General features: G+C 34.2%; 1 non-coding gene across 1 annotated transcript; it reads left to right on the forward strand.

Annotated features, from left to right (window-relative positions):
* Positions 1-5,221: 5,221 nt before the first annotated feature.
* LOC140876924 (small nucleolar RNA R71) lies at positions 5,222-5,328 on the forward strand. Its single transcript, XR_012149151.1, has one exon. It is a non-coding gene; the product is annotated as a small nucleolar RNA R71 (small nucleolar RNA).
* Positions 5,329-7,005: the final 1,677 nt, after the last annotated feature.

Below are 7,005 nucleotides of genomic sequence, written 5' to 3' on the forward strand. Positions count from 1 at the left end.
GATTAAGTCCTATTGACCGAGTCTTAGTTGCCCAATATACTAGTGGAGAAGAGTTGCGAGAATTTAGCCTATGGACTGTTGATTGATACTTTTAATGATTATGAATTTTGATCTAAACACGCACACACTCTTGTTCTTTGTATTTACCTATTTGTGAGTGTTTTTTTATTAATATTCTTATATTTGATCCCTTGTTACCTTGAAAAGTCCTCATGATCTATGAATGTGTGAATTGAACTTGGATAAGGGTGTTTTGAACGTGAGTTGCGGAGATTGTGAGTTTATGCGGTTATTTTGTTATGACTGAAACTTTTAAGTTTTAGCAGGTTGGATGAGATTGGATTTAAAAATTCTTTGAAATGACTGCTGAGGCCATTGCTCCATAATATTTCTTGACTATTCTTGTTGGTTTGATAGAATGAGTTTTTGGAATTTATTGGTTTTGAATAGTTTTGCTCGGGACTAGCAAAAGTCTAAGTTTGGAGGTATTTGGTAAGTGTATTTTATACACTTAATTTATATATGATTTTAATTGTTAATTATTGGTTTCGAGCAGATTTATGTGGGTGTTTTGTTGTTTTTGTGTTCGTAGGGAATTATGGAGATTTGGTGGAGAAAAGAAGAAATTAATGGAAAAGAAGAATTATTGTGGAAAAAAAAATAAGAAATAAGAAAATTGTGTGAGAAAAGAGAAAATAAAAGAAAGGAAAAAGAAAAGAAGAAAAGAAACGTACAGGGAAAAAGAAGAGAAAGACTTTGGGCTTTCTTATTGGGCCTTAAGGTCAGCGCTTACTTTTAGCGCTAAAGAGAATTAAATAAGAGCTATCGCGCTTACATTCTGAGGAATTGAAGAATCGAGAACAGAAGGTCATGCGTGCCCGCGCCATTCCACTGAGCGCCCCCCCAGATCGAGATTTCAGATTTTAATTATTTTGGGCAATTTTTATGGGCTTGATTCTTGGGCTTTTGTGATGACATATAAAAGGGGATTGTGATCGTGCAATTAGAAGAGAGCCGCCACAACAACACATCATACGTACAGAACATCAGAGAAGAGATCGTGATCGTGTGAACTTTTGGAAGAATTCTGGGCTTAACGTGAAGAACGAAGACGGAGATCGATAGACCGGACACGGTGTCGACGACATATTTGATTCTTATCTTTTATTTATTTAATTCTGAATTTATGTTTAAATTTTTGAACATGTTTTGTTTTATTCAAAATTTTATTATGAACTAAATTTTTAGAGTCTAGAGGTCGGATGGAACCTGGTGTAGACACTTTCATGAATTTTTAATTTTATTGAATTGTGTTTTTTCTAGATTAATTGTTTTTTTTCCAGAATTGATTGTCTTTTCAATTATCTGATCAATAATTGATTTGTAATATTTATTTGAAATCTGGCACTCGAGAGAGGAGATTTTGAATAGGACCATTAGAAACTACATTGTTAATTATTTATATAGCTCGGGAGAGTGTATAATTTTAACAGAGCTTTTAAAAAGAACATTGTTTTGTGATAGATCACTGCGATAAATTCTTAATAGGGATATTGGAATTGAATTGTAGTTGATAAAAATTATTTGTTGCTCGGGAGAGGGAAATAATAAACTTAAGTGTTCTTGGCTATTAATTGACTGGAATTCATGAAGATTAATTAATTAGGATTGATTGTTGTTGAAACCAGGTGAAATCTATACCTCTAGACCATTTTTTCTCTGATTGATATTTATATGAATATTGTGTGCGTGCTTATAAAAACTTTATTTTATTTTTCTACAAAATTCTGAAAGTTTGATTTTCTAGATAAAGTTTGGACTATTTTAATTACAAACACTGAATATTTTCATTTTACTCCCTGTGGGATCGATATCTGATTTTATCATTATATTAAAACTTGACACTCGTATGCTTGCGAGCATTTTCACAAAAAGTTCGAGGACATATAAAAGGGCTTTGTGATGTATCGAGTGGATTATATGCGTATTAGTTGTTTTTTTTGTGAGTTGCAAGGATTGGAAGAAAAGTAGCAAGAAGAAATGGAAAGACGAATTATGAGCAGCAAATTCAGAAACATACTGGGAATATTTGATTCATCCAAATCCGATCTCCACCGTTCAAAATAAAGTTTGAGATGTTTTGAAGTTGCTGTCAAAATTTCAGCTCAATCCGACGGTTAGTTTGAAAGATATGAGTTTTTGAAAATTGTCGCGCGCTGTAGAACAGCACATGCGAGAGGGGGCGCGCCCGCGCCTCCTGGACGTGAAAAATGGAAGCCAAAGACGAGGCTCAGGCGCACCCTCGCCATTCTACTGCGCGCCCGCGCCATCCGAAAGTCAGATTTTGTAATTTTTTGGGAAGGAAATTTTGAGACTTTTTTGGGCTTTATTCGGCGGGCTTCGATGACACATAAAAGGGACTTCAAGGACACAATCAAAAGAAGGAGGAGCCGCCACAACAACACATCGTACGTACAGAACATCAGAGAAGAGATCGTGATCGTGTGAACTTTTGGAAGAATTCTGGGCTTAACGTGAAGAACGAAGACGGATATCGATAGACCGGACACGGCGTCGACGATGGATTTGATTCTTATCTTTTATTTATTTAATTCTGAATTTATGTTTAGATTTTTGAACATGTTTTGTTTTATTCAGAATTTTATTATGAACTAAATTTTTAGAGTCTAGAGGTCGGATGGAACCTAGTGTAGACACTTTCATGAATTTTTGATTTTATTGAATTGAGTTTTTTCTAGATTAATTGTTTTTTCTAGAATTTATTGTCTTTTCAATTATCTGGTCAATAATTGATTTGTAATATTTATTTGTAATCTGGCACTCGGGAGAGGAGATTTTGAATAGGACCATTAAAAACTACACTGTTAATTATTTATATAGCTCGGGAGAGTGTATAATTTTAACAGAAATTTTAAAAAAAACATTGTTTTGTGATAGATCACTGCAAGTAAATTCTTAATAGGGATATTGGAATTGAATTGTAGTTGATAAATATTATTTGTTGCTCGGGAGAGGGAAATAATAAACTTAAGTGTTCTTGACTATTAATTGACTGAAATTCATGAAGATTAATTAATTAGGATTGATTGTTGTTGAAACCTGTTGTGAAAAATACTCGCAAGCGTACGAGTGTCAAGTTTTAGTAAAGTGAAAGAGAGAGTGTCGATCCCACAGGGAGTAATTTGAAAATATTCAATACTTGTAATTAAAATAGTCTTAATTTTATCTAAAAAATCGAACTTTAGAAGATTTATGACAAATTAAATAAATAAAGAAGATTGAAAAGCGCGCACAAACACAATCCTTAAGAGATTAACAATCAGAGAAAAATAGTCTAGAAGTTTGATTTCACCTGGTCTCAACAATATTCAATCCTAATCAATCTATTTTCATGAATTCCTTTCAATTAATAACCAAGAACACATAAATTATACTATTTCCCTCTCCCGAGTATCAAATATCATGTATCAATTACAGATCGATTCCAATATCCCTATTAAAAATCTACTTGTAATGATATGTGTAAAACAATGTTCTTTTTAGGCTCTATTAAAGCTATAAGCTCTTCCGAGTCATATAAACAATTTATAGTGCAAATTCTATTGATCCTATTCTAAATCCCCTCTCCCGAGTGCCGGATTCTAAATAAATATAACAAATCAATTTATGGCCAATAAATTGAAAAGACTTTCAAAACTAGAATCACAATTAATTTAGAAGAACTCAATTCATTAAAATCAACAATTCATAAATATGCCTTGACCAGGCTACATCGACCTCTAGACTTAAAGAGTTTAGTTCATAATAAAATTCATAACAACATAAATCATGTTCAGAAATTCAAACATAATTCAACTCAAAAGAAATAAATAAAATAAAGATACAAAGCCGTCGTCTTTCTTCCATTTCCGGTCGAAAAGTCTTCGTCTTTGTTTCAAACAACTTCAAATCTCGATCGAAACTTCCACGAATTTTCTCTCAAGATTTTTTCTGTGTTTTTGGCGGCTCCCTCACTCCATTAGGTCTGAAAAACCCTTAAATACGCCCCTAAGATTCGTCCAAACACATTCCAAAAGTATCCCAAAAATTTCCAAAATTAAACACAGCATTCGTCACACAGACAATGACGCGCGGGCGCGCATGGAACACTGTTTGAATAACTTCACTCATCGACTTCACGCGCGGGCGCGCGTGAATCATGCGCGGGCGCGCATGACACTTTGTAAAAATTCCATAGCCCTGTTCAATTGACGCGCGGGCGCGCCACACCAGGCGCGGGCGCGCATGACCTTCTGCCCTGTCTTCATCTACTCTTCAAAATATGAACCATCTTCGCTTGCTTCACTCTGTTCTTGACTCTTTTGGTTCCATTCATCATTAATTCATTGTTTCCTGTCATCTAACAAAAACAACAACTTCTTCCACATAATTCCGCTCGAAACCCAGCAATTATCCAATAATATCAACACAATTTAAGTGCACAAAATGCACTTATCAAAACCAGGTGAAATCTAAACCTCTAGACCATTTATTCTCTGATTGATTTTTATCTGAAAGTTGTGTGCGTGCTTATAAAACTTCATTGTTATTTTATTTTTTCTGCAAAATTCTGAAAGTTTGATTTTCTAGATAAAGTTTGGACTATTTTAGTTACAAGCACTAAATATTTTCATTTTACTCCCTGTGGGATCGATATCTGATTTTATCACTATATTAAAACTTGACACTCGTACGCTTGCGAGCAATTTTCACAACAAAATATAATATGAATAAATTGTGCAATAAATTAAATGACATAGGATATATGAGAGTTCAAAGGTAAAATCCTTCTACGTCTCTCCTTCTCTACTTAGGAAGGAATGTAATAGAAGATTTTGGTTTATAAAACTCACTCCAATCTTAGGACTTATCCACTGTCTAAATCGAAACTCCAAGCAAATCACTGATTAAGACAACATGTCTTAAAACCAAACAACACAGAGAAATGAAAGATGTGAATCCTTATATTCAAACTATCAAACAACTCCTCGAGTGATTTCTGACAGAAACGATTGAGTGGTTGACGGAACCCTAGTTGATCCTTGATGATCTAATATATCTTGAGAGCGAAGGTTTTGAGCAGTTGTTGGGAAGTCAATTATCAAGTTTTGGTGTTAAACAAAATACTCTGTAAAAAGTTCGTACCACAAGACAATCAGGAAATTTATGATGAGGGCATCTACTCAGCAAGTCCTTGTAGCACTTTCATGCCTCATACAATGATTCTTGTTCACCTTGAGAAAAAGTGGTTATGTCGGTTCTCATTTTCATCTACTTTGAGGGAGGGAAATACTTGGTGAGAAATGCTTTTGCCAAATCGTCCCATGTTGTGATAGAACCTGCAGGTAAATTATTTAGCAATGCTTTAGCCTTATCTCTCAGTGAAAAAAGGAATAAACTCAAACTAATAGCATCATCAAAAACTCCCTAATACTTGAAAGTATCACAAATTTCTATGAAATTCACAATGTGAGCATTTGGATCATCAATTGCGGTTCCATCGAATTGGACTGAGTTTTGGATCATTTGGATTATGGCAGCCTTTATCTCAAAATGGTTTGCTACCACAGTTGGTCTAATGATGCTTGGCTAGCATCCTCGATTGATGGTAAGGCACAATCCAACATGGATCTGTAGGCAGATGGTGAATCAGCGTCTCCGTCGCCTCCATTTATGTGCGATGGTTCGTTCTCTGTCATCACTGCTCTTTGTTGCCTTCTTCTCCTACGAAAGTTCTCTCGATTTCGGGATCAAAGAGTACGAGTTCCGAGTTGGAAGATTGTATCATGCACGATAGGATGTTTCTACGGTTCCAAAATTTAAGTACGAGAATAGTAATCAAGTTGGTCTAAAGAAAAATGTATAAGATAAATTAAAGTGATTAACAGTCCCCGGCAATGGAGGCGCGAAAAACTTGTTTGAGCAAATACTTCCAAGGAAAATAAGTACAGATATATGTAAATTTAGCTCGAATGTATCGCAAGTGCACGATTCAAGTAATAATATAATGTACGAGACTACGAGTATCATCCACATAGACTTTATCAAACAATAATTTTCTTATATAAATTCTCTAACCAAAGTTCACGAAGATTTTGAGAAGTTTTTATAATTAAGTAAATTAAGTAAACTAACAATGATTGAATCACAGAAAAGCTAACGCTAAAATAAATTCTGGAAATTTATATAATGATGAAGATTGTTGGAATGTCGGTTTGGATGATTAAACTTCAAATTCTACTTTCGCTTTTGGCAAATCTATCAACACTCTCTCTTGAGTTATGTCAACCTAATTCAATTTAATAAAATAACCAAATGTCTTTGATTATTTATCATTACTGATTGGATGACGCTCTCTGAAATCTCGTAACTTTTGACCTGTTGGACTATGACTATCAACATGTACTGACACCATATATCTATGTGTATTGTAAGTCTACGGATTATGTCACTCGTCCTAATTATGAATCCACCTTTTTATGTCATACATAAAATATAAATTTATGAAGAATTTAGCTACTCTTCAACATATAAAAAGAATACAATGACACAATCAAGTATTCATAGAATAGAAGAAATAATTAGTCCAAATCTCAATCACACATGCGTGTCTTGGGGGTAACTGTTGGAAAACCGTGTTCAGATCAATTGAATCGATACCCGGTGCAGCGGAAGTTTAAAAATTTTATTTTTCTTTGATATGAAACAATTTCATATCATGGGTATCAAAACGTTTAACGATTAAATCACACAAGTAAAATAAATAATAATTAATTAAATATTTTACCTCCAATCTCGAAGCGAGATTATGGACACCAACAGAATTTAATCTGCTCTTCTTGTATATCTCGGGAACCGATGACGTCACGATCAATCACCGGAATAAGGTCCACGAACAGAAAACAGAAACCCTCTGATTGACTGCACTAGAAATCAATCAGAAGT

The sequence above is a fragment of the Henckelia pumila genome, chromosome 1 (genome assembly GCF_033568475.1).
Source record: "Henckelia pumila isolate YLH828 chromosome 1, ASM3356847v2, whole genome shotgun sequence".
In the NCBI taxonomy this organism is placed as follows: domain Eukaryota; kingdom Viridiplantae; phylum Streptophyta; class Magnoliopsida; order Lamiales; family Gesneriaceae; genus Henckelia; species Henckelia pumila.